General features: G+C 44.4%; 1 protein-coding gene across 1 annotated transcript in view; it reads right to left on the reverse strand.

The window, feature by feature from the left end:
• Positions 1-3,016, reverse strand: part of DENND4A (DENN domain containing 4A) — a 48,403-nt gene extending 45,387 nt beyond the window's left edge. Inside the window, exon 1 of the mRNA XM_058811762.1 lies at positions 2,840-3,016. The gene's annotated coding sequence lies outside the window, so the exon portion shown is untranslated. The remainder of the gene's footprint in view (positions 1-2,839) is intronic.
• Between the last annotated feature and the right edge of the window lie 13,377 nt (positions 3,017-16,393).

Below are 16,393 nucleotides of genomic sequence, written 5' to 3' on the forward strand. Positions count from 1 at the left end.
TTACAAAGCTATATTGACTTTTTATTTTTTAATCCAACCTCAACTGGGCAACATTTGGCCTCCAAATTTCTGGTCATATCAACACCATATTTAAAGACTCAGGTCAAAGTTGAGGAAAGGACAAAAAACGGAACAAAGGCTTCCTGCAAGTCTTCACTTCAGGAAATAAATTTAAGATTGAGAAAGCTTTTGACTAAGTACCTATTGTGCTATTCCCATTCCAACCTGCCTGTGTTTGGCCAGGAAGCACAAATGTTTCTGCAGCCAGAGTTATAAAAAGCATTTCAACCTACTATGACTTGCAAAACTAACAGCAACTCAGCTGCTGGGGAGCATGATGGAAATAAAAAAGGATGTTGAATATTTAAGTGACGCTGCAAATTTCTTCTTGTATTAAAACCTCAAGGTTACCAAACCCCATTATCATCCAGCTTGGTTGAGGAATTGTCTTCCTCCCTGAAGAGTCACAAGACAGTTTTCTCCAGCTATCACACACTACAGCAGGAATTAACCTAGAAATTAGTAAACCCTCAGTGCAAAATCCTGCAGATTAAACACTGACAGACGGGCTTCTGGCATGGTGGTGCCCACAGCTCTGTCAGAGTCACACAGAACAGCTGTATTAGTTACAACCTCACACCCCTTAGGGACCAGCTGGCTTTACTCCCTACCTTTCTACTTTCCATTTCAAGCACATATTTGAAATAGAAGCAGGTTATTGACATTGTTTCTAAGGCTTGACCTGCATCAGCTGCGTGCACCTGAGCCCTAGACTGTGTGCCAGGCTATGTCAATATTTGTGCTTTTTCTAACTAATAATTAACTCTGGCTATATTAACTAGATAACTGCTAATATTGCCATTAACACATATAGTAATTCCATTAAGCACCATACTGGGGTTATGTCATACAGAATGAGCTGAAACACAAACCTGCAACCATATGGCTACAAAAAATATCAATACTCAGAGGTATGAAAATCTCAAATACTGGGAAAACATTTTTAAATAAGTCCCTGTTTAAAGAAAATAGTCCTGGTGCTTTTTGTCTTACTGCTTGCAGAAGTAGATCTTCTATTTCGTGCTGCTTTCCAATAAATTCACTTTTTAGAAGAGGCCATTGGGTAAAGCCTGTTCCAAAGGAGCAGAGGTCACTCAAACTTGAGGAAAGTACTCATCCAGCTGGAGCACAACATTTCCACAAGTAAAACATGTACATCACAGAAGCTCTAAAGGCTGTAAAGAAGCTTAATCTTTTTTGTTCTGTCTTTGAGATTCCATGCAATTTTCCCCTTCCTGAAGCAAACCACAGAAACTCTAATGCTCTGTTTTTGATAATTAAACTATTTCAATGCCAAGTCATGATAGCCCCTAAAAAACAGCTCCCTTTACCAGAGCTCCACTTTAATGCTCACTTTAAATAAACTTACAGACTCCTCAATACTCTAAAAGCTAGATTAAGTTTCTCCAGTACTCTAAATATAAGACTTTTTTTTAAGAGATGAGAAAAGCAAGAGACTCTTACAAAGTAAGACTTGCATGCTAGACACACAAACCAGAAATAATCCATTTACTCCCCCTTGACCTTTCTTGGCTAGACTAACTCAATTAGTACCCCTAAACCACCAGACACTTGCCAAGATAACATATTTGTGTTTAATCATTCAAAAAGTGAAATATTATGTACTGTAACGTAACACTTTTTACAGAAACCTCCAGTTGAGCAACAGTTCCAGAAAAAATTGTGAAATGAAGTAAAAAGCTGCCCAGAACACCATACTTCCACTCAAGTTAATTCAAAAAAATTAAGTTTCAGTACTAGGCAGAAAGTCAAGACCTCATTTTTAGCAAAGTAGAAGCGGCACATTTTTAAACGCAGCCTGTTTGGAATAACTTCGGAATAGCAACCATCACTGGGAAGTTACTGAATGCCATCATTCCCTGGCCAGCAACTTGTGCCACACGCAGACCTCATGACAGAACGACGATAAAAATGCCAGGGCTGATTTCTACAGCCGCTTCCAGCGCGTTGCATCAAGCCAGGTATAGGGTAACCCAGGCTGCCCAAGGGAAAGCCGGGACAGAAAGAAGCACCGTGGGGCTGAGCAGCGCCGGGCAATTCCGGCTGACGCAGCGGGGCTGCGCGGAAAACCCGCACATGGCTCTGGGGACACGCACACACACACACGCGGATCGGGGCAACGCGCACACACGGGCTTTGGGGAGCGCACAGAGCCGGCTCTGGGGACTGCACAGACACCCGCGGATTCGGGGACACGCACACACAGGGGTTTGGGGAAGGCGCACACGCCCGTGGATTCAGGGACACGCACACACAAGGGTTTGAGGAAGGCGCACACACACACACACACCCGCGGATTCGGGGACATGCACGCACAGGGGTTTGGGGAAGGCACACACACACACAGGGTTTGGGGAAGGCGCACACACCCGCGGATTCGGGGACACGCACACACCCCGGCCCGCCGGCGTGCAGCCCGTACAACATGGCAGGTCGGCGGCGAGGGCTCGGCCGGCCTCGCGGCCCCGCCGCCCGGGGAGCCCCTCGGGCCCGACGGGGGCTGGCGGGAGCCTCGAGCCGACGGGCACAAGGAGAAAGGAGAAAGTTTTCCCCCTCCCACCGCGGCCCAGCGGAAAGTTACCGCAGCCCCCGCGCCGCCTCAGCCCCCGGCCCGCCAGCGCCGGCCTCGCCGCCCCCGCTGACAGCCCCGCGCCCCTTCCCCGGCGGCCCCGGAACGCGGCAGCGCCCGACCCGCGGCATCGCCTCGGAGAACTCCCCGGCCCGCGCCCCGCGGCGGTGACAGCCCCGCCGCGCTCACCTCAGGCGGGTGCCGCGCTCCTCAGGGCGAGGAGCGGGTGGTGAAGGGGTTCGGGGGGCAGCGCGCTCGGTGCCCGTGCCCTTATCTCATCCCAGCGGAGCCCGGCTCGCCCCCGCCGCCTCCCGCCGTGTGGGCGGCTCAGGCGGGATCCCCCCTCCCCTCCGCCGCCATCTTGGCTGTCACGGGGCGGGGGAGGCGGGCGGCGACCCGTGATCGCGGCGGGGCGGGCGCGGGACGGCACTCGCCGGGTCCCGCGGCTCCTGAGGGGGGAGCGGCCGTGCCCCGCCGCCCACCGGGTTCCTTCTGAGCGCTCCCCCTCGCACCGCGGGTCCGCCGCTCCCGCCTTCCCCCTCACGGAACGCGGCCCCTCCGCTCCCGCCTTCCCCCTCACGGAACGCGGCGCCGGCGGCTCCGAGCCATGAAGGGGGGAGCGGGGCTCCCTGAGCGAAAGCGCCCAAAACACAGCGCGCAGACCACGGGCTCGACTGTGCCTCCCCCCACCTCAGCATTTTAATCTAGACAGCATCTTTAATTTAAACCGAAATTAATCTCCGGCCCAGATAGGCCGGGATTTGGCTCACCTGCGGCGCCCGTCGCCTGGACCCGGAGGAGGTGCCGGCTGTCTGGAAAACAAGGGATGAGAAAACCGAGGGATTTTCTGCAGGCTTGATGTAACCCGCAGCAGGCTGTTGCATCAAAGACTAGAAAAAGAACTCGAGACAAAAATAATCTTTTAAGAGCGTGCAGCTAAGATTAGTGCAGCGTGTCAAGATGTTGCTGAGCGCAACAGAACGAGTCCTGCCTGTGCCCACACAGAAATAAATACTACTTTTCTGGTACCTTGTCCATTACAACCCTGAGTTTCCTAATTTTATACCAAAGTGCTGATTAGGGATAGGTTCCAACCATACAATTTTGAGCTTGAATTCAGTCTTACCTCAGTTCTGGATGTTTAGCTTAAGGGTTTAGATGTGGCTCGTTGTGAAAGACATAAAATTCATATGAAATTCTGAATTTGTAATTACTGTGAATTTATCAAAACTGAACTGTTAATACTCAGATATGTTCAGACCTACTCTCTTGGTTTACCTCATCCCTTTGAAAATCTGACCAAATAGGAGAATGCAAAAGCCAAAAAGTATAAAATAACATTGGTTTTCCCCACAAGCTTTTATTAATTAGATTGTTTGTAGCAGAAATGCTGCTCCTCGTACCCCCCATGTAGGAAACGTGGCTGGCACTAGTTGGTGTCTACCTGGGCAGCAGCACCCGTGTGCAAGCCTGCACATGCAGGCACAGCTCTGCGCTGCCAGGGTTGATGTTTGGGAGCTAAGTCTGTCTTGTTTTTTTCTCAACAGGCAGCAAACCGAGTAAGGAATGTGTCAGGGACTACAAGAACGTTCCCATTCCTTGTGTTTCTACGTGAAATGCATTTCCAGCCACACCCATAAAGAACTTGTCTCTCCAGACAGTACCCAGTGGGGTAAGTGAGAGACCAAGAACCTAGAATGTCACTATTCACTACAGCAGGATGCTCTGTGTCCTTAAATTATCTGGTGTGCTGGTAGAGACTTTTCTAAATCAATTTCCGATATATTTTAATCCTGGAAATGCTTTTCAAATAAATAGCAATACTGAACTTCATCTTCTGGCTAGTGTTAGTAATTTTTGATATGCAAACTGTTCTGTGCTCTCTGCTCTTGCTCATTTTTCAGATAGGCATAAATTTTAGGCTTCAGCGTTAACATTCAAGATTAATGGGTCTGTTCCTACTTCTAAGAGTGTTGTTACTGCCTGTATACTGAGCAAAATCCCACCCTGATGTATGGATAGCTCACTTTGTAGGGTTTAAGTTCATAACCATTAAAATATCCTGGACTGTTTCTAATGGAAACTCATTTTGGAGAAACAGAATTCTTAAATATTCTCTGTCAGTTTACATACTTTTCAACTCTTACATAAGTAAAATGTTGTATAGATGTCTTTGTTTTGCTGTTAATTTGTTTCCCTCCCCCATTTCTGTCCTTCTAGGACTATCTGAGTTTAATTACACATTGTGTCAATGTCAACAAATTGTGGTCAGGGACAGGGTTCTCTTTTTGCAAGGCCTGATACAAACACCAAAGGAGTTTCTGCCCCATACTGCTATCACAGCTAACAGTGCTTATCTCTGTCCTGTCTTTCTTGTTCTTATATCTCCCCCTCCTTCCCACCCTCATCCTTCAAACCTCTGCTGCATTCTCTCCCTGACCTACCTGCTGCTTATGCTCTTGGCTGTGGCACACTTTCTTCCCCACCAGCACATTTAATTGCAATGTTCCATTTCATTATTAGCTTGTCACCACCTTTATCAAGTCACCTTTCCTAACAAATGTCACTGTGAAGCTTTCCTGTGTAGCTCATCATCAATTTTCCACTTTAAGGCTCTTCTAAAGCCACGTGCAAAAGGGCCTATGAAAAATTGTGACTGTAGTTCTGTATTTATTTGTGAATAAAGAGCAGCATCAGTGAATAGTGCTACTGTACAGGCAGAGACAGATTTACTGTGTGCCCAGCTCCTGCCAGGCTCATTGCACAGAGATGTGTCTATGTGTCACTCACACAAAGCCTTTCCTTCCCAGGATTTTTGGGATCTCTGAGCAGGATCTCTGCTTGCACATGAAGACCCGAGCCCAAGATCATTAAATCACTGAAGTCTACTTATTAATTGCAGTCAGTGTTGGATCAGATTCTTGTTGTGCATAGTAAGCTAATTACCCAAGTTAACAACTGTGTGTAGTGCAGGTGGGCAGGCACCAAGCACGCTTCATGTGGGATTCTGCTGCCTCTCAAGTGCAGGGTGGAGCCCTGGCAGCCAGATTTAGCCTCCCCCGTTGTGCAGCCAGAGAGACACGCAGGCTTTCTATGGACCAGCAACCACAGAATGATTTTTTTCCATGTTACAACCCCAAATTTCTAGCTTGTGGCACTGAAGTAATTTTCAAAGTCTGGTTTAGATTATTTGAAGTGCATTTTACACATGGATAAACTCAAGCAAGGCAGAGGACAAGTGGCAGATGGTCAGTGATGGAGCCAGGAATAGAATGGAGAACTCTGCTGTCCCAGGACATGATTTTAAGAGACTTTGTCCCAGGATTGTGGGTTTGATGATTTATAATTCATAGGGCTTCAGAAGTGCTTAAAAAATGCAGCTATCACTATTCCCAGTTTTTCCTGGCAGAGATGGCTTCCATAAGCAAAACAATTTTAGTTCAGTTTCTTAAGTGTGCAATTTGGGACTTAATCTGTTCTCTTTGTCACCAGTTTTATGCCTTTTGAACTCACTTTGCTGTGCTGTGTGCGCTGCTCATTTACCTCTACAGGAGAAGGATGAACCTCCAAGAGAACCCAACTGAATACCTTTCAAATAGACCTATCTGTAACCTTGGTAAAAATAACTATGGAGATAATGATAATGGATAATTATAAACTCCATAACTGGCAAAACAAGACACTGCATTTCAGAAGATGAATTGCCTTACCCTGTCCAGTAACCCACATTACAGTGCAGTAATGGATCTGCATCCGGAGGGTTATGCAATGAAATGGAGCCTTTGGCAAGCGGGGATCACACTGGAAATGAAGCCACATCTTCATGGGTTTTTTCATACATGCATATTTGTAAATCTGGGACTTATCCCTTTTGACATAAAGAGACCATCCCAGCTTGGAATGATTAAATTCTAGGACAGATTATGAAATAATAAAGTATTTAAATATTGTGGTGCAGCAGTACAACAGTGCAGTCACCCTTCCTTTTACTGATTCAAGTGTATCTCCAAAAAGCTTTTGCACTCCAGAGAAACTACTGATTATACATTATAAAACAGGAAATAGAATATCATATATGTATATTAAAAATATATCTATTTTTCAGACCCTTCTCTAGGTAAAGTAATTACTGAAGCAGCTAAAAATATGGGGAAATGAAGCAAATACAGGCCCTGATCCAAAGGCCGTTGAACTCAGCAGAAGCACTGGAATCATGTGTGTCATGAATCACAATTCACAAATGCTAATAAAGAATGTTACTGTACATATGTAAGGATAAAGTCCGATTGTCTAGTTGCAGTATCTAGGCATTCCACTTGGGTAAAATGAGGAGATGTTTTCTCCAGCAGGTAGGGAGAGTTTCTCAGCAAGCATTTATTGCCAATATTTATGGGAGAGTTTGTGGTCCCAAACGAACAGAAATAGTGGGAAACAAAAAGGAAAGAAAATGTACCCAAGGAGGAGATCCAGCTGCTTCCAAGTCATTTCTATAAATAAAATTCTGATGTGAACTCATTATCATTTCGCTTTCCAGCACCAATTTGCTTCCTCAAGATTTCAGAATGTGCATCTGAAGACTTGGGCTGCGCGCCGTAAAGTTTCCCTCGGCAACTGCTAAAATTATTCACGAGGCACTGCAGCATGGCAGCAGCTATCAGCTCTGGAACGGTAGGAGAGGCAGGGGATGGCCTTTGGTGTTAGTCAGGGACAAACCAGTGCAGTTGTGCTTGGCTGGGTGGTGAGGGTTGGGGTGTCAGGCCAGTGATGCCATCTGTACCTGTTGTCCTGTCGTTAGCGGGCAGTCAGCGGGTACAGCTGGAGCACATTTCTGGATGCTGGAAGCTCCCAGACAAATATTTGCAGTCCATTTTGTGAGTACGGGACAGCAGAAGGGTTGCTTGAGGATGGCCCAAATCCTAATGCATCTATCAAAGCCAGCTTGCTGTCTGTGCCAGCACTAACCTGGTTTAAGTATTGCTGTCATCAGTAATGCCAGATAACAAAAGCTGCTCTTTGTGGAGTAATATCAGGAAGGAAATTGTGCATGCAGATTCGCCAGCAAAAATAACAGTCTGGGGCTGTAAATGTACACACTGATACTGATGGCTTGTTGCTATTTTCAGAAGCTCCTGTTCCCTCAGGGGTGAGAGGACTTAACTGCTATCCCTGCTGTTCATGCATCAGCCTTAAAGGTTCCATGTGGATGCCTGCTCTTTGGCCCATCTGGGGGTGATTTCTGCAAATAGCAGTTTTCCTCTGAATCAGTATTCAATTCATCACCAGAGCCACGCCACATGATACTGTGGGGCCATAGAAAACCACTTTCCTTCACTAGAGATCTCTAGTGAAGAGTTCTTTATTATTTGCACTTTATATCCACCTTCCAATCATGCCCAGGCCAAGCAATTGTATTCCATGTAGCTAAATCTTCCCCACAGTTTTGCCTGACAGGGATACTTCAGGCTCTGAACTCCTGTGTAGTCCTGCTGTTTAAAGTTTTTGTATTTTGTTCTAGAGATTGCTTATATCATAGTGGGTGAAGTATATCTATCACTTAACCACTTCTCAGGAGTACTGTTAGGCTTAATTAATGTTTGTAGAACACTACTGAGATTCTCAAGAGAAGCAGCTATAGAAGTGCAAAGGATTATAATTAATTTAAGACTAATTTTTGAGTAAACGGCTAACAACACTTAAGCTGAGATTTTCCGAGTAAAACTCATTCAGTTGATTTTTAGACACAATCATTCTGAAGTCTGGTTTCCATTTACTACTACCACTGTATGATGCATTTTGATTTTTATTATCCTTCAATATCCTTTGATATATCCAGGCACACAGTGCACCTTGTTTTAGTTCAGGAAATACTGCCCAACACATGTAAGTCAAGTTAAAATAAAACTAACACAGTAACTAAATCAATAAACTCAAAGACAATCCCCAGCACCATTTGCCTTTAGTATAATAAGTGTTTGAACCATAAAGCCTGTAATTAATATTAAGGAATAATTTCCATAATTATTTATAAGGCATCTCATTTACATAAATAGTCATTATCTGGAAATAAAACCAGATCATTAAAATTCTGAAAACTGATTGAGATCAGTCAAGGTGTACCAAAGAGATTTGCTAAACTCCGTTTGAAAGAGTTGTGAGACGAAATCTCCTCTCCCAAACAAGCTGAAACAGGACTCTGCTGTGGGAGTGCAGGCAGTGCTTCATGCACATGACATCATCAAACAGAACAGGTATTCTGTACGGTGAGAGAACATTGGGTCACTCTTCTCACCAACTGCCATGGAGACTTTCCAAGGAGCTGCATCTGACACATCTGCACTGAAAATCTGACCCAGATTGTAGCTGAAGCTCTCCTAACACAGATTTCTGCTTTTCTGAGATTCTGCAGCACTCAAAATACTTTTCAAAATACTCATTTCTTTCAAAATACTTTTAATGCTTACAGTATCTTCAATAATTTCAAAGTTTTGCATCTAGTTGGAGAACACTTCATGTAGGAAAAAGGAAAAGAAATGGCACTCTTGTGTTTCTATTTGCAAGCTGGGCTGACCGCTCCTCAGTTATTAGCTAGAGAGTGACAGGTATTAAAAATTATGTCCTGCTTGTCACAAAGAATGCATCTCTGGTCCTGCTGTCAGTGCCTTTCAAGGTCCAGAGTGCTCTTTGTTAGATTTTTTCTAGGTAGAAATAAACTCACAATTTTTTTGAAAAGCTACAACCACAGAACATATTTTAAGAAATTTGCAATTGCCCTGAAAGGTCAGACCTGAGTCTGACATTTTCAGTGTGAGATACATCTTTAAGTGTAAGTGTAAGCCCAGAGTAAGGCAATACACCACGACCCAGCCTGTTTGGATTATTTCCTTGCTAATTCCTAGAGAATGGAAGTTGGCTCAAGTACTGAGTCATGAGGATTTCATCTCAATACAGATATTTTTAGTATCTGTTATTTTATCTTGGGTATTTTTAAAATCTGTATCACTGCCCAACTCCTCTCCTAATTATCTGAAATTCTTTTCTTCTGTAACAGCTTTGGAATGTGCCCTTCTATTATTACAAATCCTGGCTGCATTAGATTGGGTCCCACCTGCTCATCCATCGATTGGCTTAGGTAAGAGTGCCTTGTTTGAAGCCTCAGCAACTGCTGAGAAACCAGCACCACAGAGGAGCAACATCAAATCTCATGGTGAGTCACTGTGAATGTAGGTCAGCCCAGGCTCTGCCCTGTGCTGAGCTCTCAGAGCCTTGGCTCCAGGTCACCTGAAGGAGTCCCAACCCCAACAGACCCCCCTCACAAAAAATTATGTTTGTGTTCTTTTTGCCATACAGCACTGCCTCTTCCATGGGGGAGTTTAGAGCAGATGAACAATTTCTTAGCAACTCAGCCACAACCAAGAGCTGAGAAAGGACGGGAGAGAAAACACCAAATCACCTTGCAAGTAAAATATACAACCTGTTTGTTTAACCCAATTTGTGCCAAATAACATTATAGATCCACTCAATCTCAGCCACTTGAGGCTCACAATCAATGTTCTAAGAGCAGGAGAGGGAGGGTGATGGATCTGCTCTGATTCATACCTGGGGGAGACCCTCTCCTGCAACAGTCAGGGGTTCTACATAATGAGGTCGGCAGAGAGAACTGTGAATTGATTATTAATTAAACTGCTTGATCACCTCCTTGGAAAATGTATGACCAAATGTTGGTGCACAGAAAGTGATTTACATAATCAAGTTTGAATTTGACTCATAATACAGTACAAAACTACCTTAATAAATGGAAATTTTAAAAAGTCACACTCTGAGTCTTGATACAAAAAGAGTACTTCCAGTGCAAATAATGAGATGGGAGGAAATGTCCTTGGCAAGTCAATTTGTTCCATGCTGCTGATGGTTCCTGTTAATGACAAGGATTTTTTTTTTTCAAGACGGAAACAATGGAAAACAAATGCAAAAGCATTTACCAGAAGGCCAGGCAATGGCAGCTTTACCAAAATGTCAAGTGTGCAGAATAGAGTCAATTTAAAAGAGAATTAATTATTTAAACTGAATTAATGTGACTACAATGAAGCCCTGTTAAACCATCTCATCCATCCTGTTTCCAACTGTGCTACCCCTTACAGTCTAAGTGTAAATACTGTGACCTCAATTTTCAAACACTTCAAACAAAAATTCTCTTACCCGGTCACAGTACCAATATATTGCTTTTTTAATATATTTACTGCATCTCTACCAGGAACTCACCCACAGAATTGTGCTCACCTTCTCCACATTCCCAACTGATACGAATTTGACCTCTGTGTCCCCTTTTCCCTCTTTTCCTCTTTCATCTTTGTACTTGTGTTTTCCCAGATGCTTCAGGCAGTTTCTATCACTGCATTTTTCAGATCATCCTTTGCCTGCAAGTCTGCCCGTTGCATACAGTCCCGATATCTTAATTTCAGCAACTTTTCTCTTTTGTTTCATGCATTGTCTTGTCCTTGTGTGCCTTTGGGGACAGGAAGGTGACTGAATTTTAGGTCTCTAACTTTCATATGGAAGGTCATTTTCTCAACAGAATCTCCACACCTACTTCCCCGGGAACCCACTGTCCCAAAGGGCTTCAGTTCCTCCTGGACTCTGGGCCATGATGTTGCAGTACACAGAATATCACCCCTAGAAGGAATACTCTGTCCACCTTTGCATTTTCCAGGTCAACACGAATTTGCAATACTATCAACAATTTAAAGGTGCAATAATGGTTTTTCCTGGATAGTGTTACATGAAATGTGGCAAACATCAACAGAGCCACCGTTCCTTTTTTGTATCCCACAGGAATATCTATAACCATGTCTACCAGTGAGAAGTCAAAATTGTCACTTTTGTTTTCCAGTTTCAACATGGGCAAAGGAACCATTCCAAATCCATCCTTTTCTGCTACCCTTTAAAGCAACATCTGGGCTAGAATTTACATAAAAGTAAAAATAAAAAGTAATTTTCTATTTCATGGAGGAAAAGAACTCCTATCTAATAAGTAATGAACTTAATTGCCCTGGGTCTTGACTGTGTTGGGAATGCATACTAATTTAAATGCATCAGTGTAAAAATCAGTCTCATTAAACTATCTCAAAGCCCTAGAATAGATGGAGCACTGCATTAACACTTGCACACAGTCATTCATATTAAAGTTATAATTTACAGGAGCTCATAATGAATATAAACAGGAATTAAAACTGAGCTGAGGTGCAATAAAAAGGATTAGTGGCAGTGATATTTAAATTGACAGTTAAAAACTCTTCTGGAGCACTTTCAAGGCCTTGGAGAAATACAGTTGGTTGGATATCCTATTCTTTATTTCATGGTGTACTAGAAACAATGTATAAAACATGAGCACACCGAGGCCAAATGAACATCTTCACTGCAGAAATGTATTTCTTAAGTTATTTTTTAATTTGAAATGTCATTTTCGTGTCGTGCGAGGGGAATGACTGATGTACATATGGAAAATTGTGAGTTCTTAGAAACCATACTGTTTTCTTGATCATTCATAACCAAATACATAAAGATCCTTCAGCGTATCACTCTTGCACAGCTTGTACGAGATCTCCATAGCTACCCTTGGCACAACAAGCACAAAACCCAAGTGCCTTTGCAGGGCTGATAAGCAGACAGGAAGCAAAGGAACATCTGCTACAGCTTTAGATGGTTTTGCCTTCAGTAACCACTGAAGCTCTGCATTCCACGTCCTGCTCGCTTGGCCTTTGACTCCACCAGCTGTTGGACAGGAGATGTGAAATGTTGTACCTACAGAAAGGGAGCTGCATTATTTTTAAAGGACCACTGGGATATTTAATGGCATTTTTTTCTTTCCGTTCTCTGATGACTGGAAACACTGGATAGTAGAATCTGCATATGGAGTTACTTCCTGAAAGTCAACCACTTCCTATTTAACAATTTTTTTAATGTTCTGTTTTCCTTTCCAAACCTGCTTTGTTTTGTTTTGTTTTGTTCTGTTCTGTTTTAAACACCAAAAACAATTGCCCCATATACTGAATAGTAATTATATTCATCATAATCATTGTAAGGAAGCCATGTGCTTTCCTGGATCAGGGCTGGGGCTTCCAGCCCAGGCAATCTGTCTTCTTGGAGCATAACAGCATTTCTATAGCATGGACAGCCAAGGAACTGAGTTACACAAAATAAATATCAAACAATTTAGTGCAAACCCTTTTTTGTTTAAAGAAAGAGCTACTGAACATGATGTTCTATAAAGGACCTCGGCCAAATAATGCAGATTCTCTGCTCTTGTGTGTGTGGAAAATCTGCTCCAGATAGTTCAGCAGTTCACCACCACCATGTTATTTTCATTTGCATGGAAAACTACTAACAGAGAACAACTGACAGCAGCATATTTTTAGGATATTGAGGCCCATGCATCTTTATGTACTTCCTCTGAGATTGTAATTTTGTCTAGGAGATTGCAACAGTTGTGATGAAATCGGATTTAGCCATGTATGGTAGATCCTATGGCTCTGACACAATGAGATGAAGAGGGGCTCAGAGTAACCACAAGAAAGAGGAAGATACTCTTACTCTGCTCCAGAGTTATGTAAATGTAACTGAGAAGAGAATTTTGCCCAGAAATTCTGTGTTCTGTGCTTTGGAGTTCTATACATTTTTTATATGTTCTATTCTTAAACTGCAGATGGATGCTGTTTTGCCAGAAAATAAATGAAACACGAAGATGGCTTCAAATATTTGGACGAGTCATGTTGCCACTCAAAATACAGAAGCATCTGTCATATCACTGTCCTAGTGAGATCATAAAAGCAGAGACAGAGTGATCAAAGAAGAAAATACAGGACTCTTACTCCATTCCTAATATAAGCTATTTCTCTTTTTAGGACCAGGAGCCTATGTGGCACAGAGATATTCCCATAGTCTACAAATACAACAGCTGAGTACCTGAGATGATTACTTTGCCACTATTTATTTAGTTAAATATAGGAATAGTCATAAAGACAGTAGATTTACTTGGGACTGACAAATTACTAACTCAGGTTATTATTTTATAATGGAATCACAGAATCCCAGAATGGTTTGGGTTGGAAGGGACCTTAAAGATCACCCAGCTCCAGCTCCCCTGCCATAGGCAGGGACACCCTCCATTATCCCAGGCTGCTCCAAGCCCCAGTGTCCAACCTGGCCTTGGAGACTTCCAGGGATCCAGGGGCAGCCACAGCTTCTCTGGGCACCTGTGCCAGGGCCTGCCCACCCTCACAGGGAGCAATTCCTTCCCAATATCCCATCCATTCCTGCCCTCTGTCAGGGGACACCATTCCCCTTTGTCCCCTCCCTCCAGGCCCTTGTGCAAAGTCCTTCTCTAGCTCTCCTGGAGCCCCTATAGACACTGGAAGGGTCTTTAAGCTCTCCCTGGAGCCTTCTCCAAACTGAACATTCCCATCTCTCCCAGCCTGGCTCCAGAGCAGAGGGGCTCCAGCCTTTGCAGCATCTCTGTGACCTCCTCTGCACTTGCTCCAGCAGCTCCAAATCCTTCTGCTGTTGTTCCCCAGGGCTGGAGGAAGCTCTGCAGCTGGGGTCTCACCTGAGAGGGACAGAAGGACAGAATCCCCCCTCACCTGCAGCCCTCACTGTGGGATGAATCCAGGATATAGAGCCTTTCTGGGCTGCTCTCTGTGCTTTTTATCTTCTGCATTTCACGGGGAGCTGAATCTGAATTTTTAAAACTATATTAATATTAGAATAATTAAATAGCTGTCTTGAACTGTGTGCACATTGCATTTAACCAGCTTGAAAGGAAGCCAAAACGTGAAGCAATTTTTAGAAGAATTGTAGAATCAATACATCAATTCCCATTAATTTGGTGTCAGAGGAAACAAATGTGTACCTGTCTGAAACGTGTGCCTTCCCTGCAGAGGAGTACTAAAATAGGCATCTTCTGTCTCCCTGCCTTCCCTGTGCCCTCCAAACATCAGAAACCAGGGTCACAATGAGGGAAAACCAGGCTGGCTGCAAAATACAATGAAACCACTTTTATTAACCCAGTATCCAGGACAAGTTATGCACCAACTGTGCCATGTCAAAGCCATCCCAAGCACTATCCCATCCTCTGCACTGAGTTCCTTGTTTCTCCCCTGGTGCTGCAGTCCCTCCCAAACACATCTCCTTTGCAGGGCTGAGAATATCTAGGCAAGCTGAGGTGAAACTCCATTCAGTCTGTCACAGCCACAAGCTGTCATTCTGCACAGGAGCGGGACAATATTAGTGACTAATCCCAACTGAGAGTACATCTTAAACCAGCCAAAGTTCTGGATCAATCCAAGCTCCTCCAAATGTGCTGTGCTGCATGCAAGCATCTTGCACATCTTGCTCACTGCACAGCTGGCTGCGGAGCAAATTTTTGTCTCGGGAGGTATGCTCAAGCACATGAAACGTATTTTTAGCATCCCAGAGGTCTGAGTACTCCCAGAGCTGAGAGTACAACCTGGCTGACAGCAGGTTTCCAGAGGAAGGAGTAGGAAAGAGGCAATGGGTGATGAGATTACCCCCCACAGAAGGAGACTTCTGCTTGGAATATCAACACATCTTTTCAGTCTCTCATTGTGACTGTTTGTGCTTCCATCAGATTTTCCGTTTGCTCCTTCAGCTACAGGACCAGATGGCTCCCACACATTATGCTCTGAATCATGGCAAGGCTCGGGGTGTTTGCTGTGTGTCACAGCAAACACAGGTGCCAGACCAGGTTAAACTCCTCACAGCCAGCATGGTGCACCCTGCTCAGGGGTGGGACTGAAGCAGGTACCTACAGACACACTCTGGGGAAGATCTGAGCATCCTTTTCTTCTTGCAGGAAAACGACTGCCATACCTTGAGCGCAGATAGCAGGGAAGGGAGGCAGAGCAGTGACACATGGCAGAGGACAGATGCTCCACACTTCCCGTGATGCACAATGCCTGATGGCAAGGAGTCCTGGTGGGCCAAGGACAGGAGGCTGTTGTTCCCCCTCTGATTTCCCCTTGCAGCTTGTGATTAAACTGGTGCTGACACCTTGCCCAGTGCCTGTTTGCAGAGCCAATAGCCTTGGGCAGGACTTCTGGCCATGAAGCACCTACTGGAAAAAGAGACAATCTCATTGTTTGAGAGCATCTCTGCCTCTGGCATCTGTTAAATAGAAAACAAAACTGATTTTCTCCTCACTTTGCATAGATCTGGTGTAGATCCAAGCTGTGGCAGCTCTGTGAAATGAGGGTGAACAGGAGGGGTGTTTGCAAATGTAATGGCCCCTATTTAGGAGGGCAAGACTGGGAGGACTACGCAGAATGTGATTTGTGCTTCAGTTACAAGACCATAAACATCACCCTGCAGTTCTCTCTCACTGAAATACTGCATTTCTGAGCACTGAAAACCACGGGAATAATGAAAGATGCTTTTGCAATACCTACGAGACATCTGGGGCTCAGTGCAAGTTACAAATCTGGAGGCAGAGGATGGATGTCCTGGACAGCACAATTGATGTGGTGAGTGTGCTCCAGGTCACACCACGGAGGAGCAGCCAAGAACCTGGAGACTGTCCAATGGCCACACTCCACCCCAAGCATTTTCTGAGATGAGAAAACTCCCCTGTGGCTGTTTTTCAGCTTGCTTTTCTTGCTATGTGCTTACATGGCCCTGTGTTGGAAGTGACAGGGCACTTTGTGAGCGTGTGCTGTGCTGGCCTTTGCTGACAGG

Source organism: Ammospiza caudacuta, chromosome 10, assembly GCF_027887145.1.
Source record: "Ammospiza caudacuta isolate bAmmCau1 chromosome 10, bAmmCau1.pri, whole genome shotgun sequence".
NCBI lineage: Eukaryota > Metazoa > Chordata > Aves > Passeriformes > Passerellidae > Ammospiza > Ammospiza caudacuta.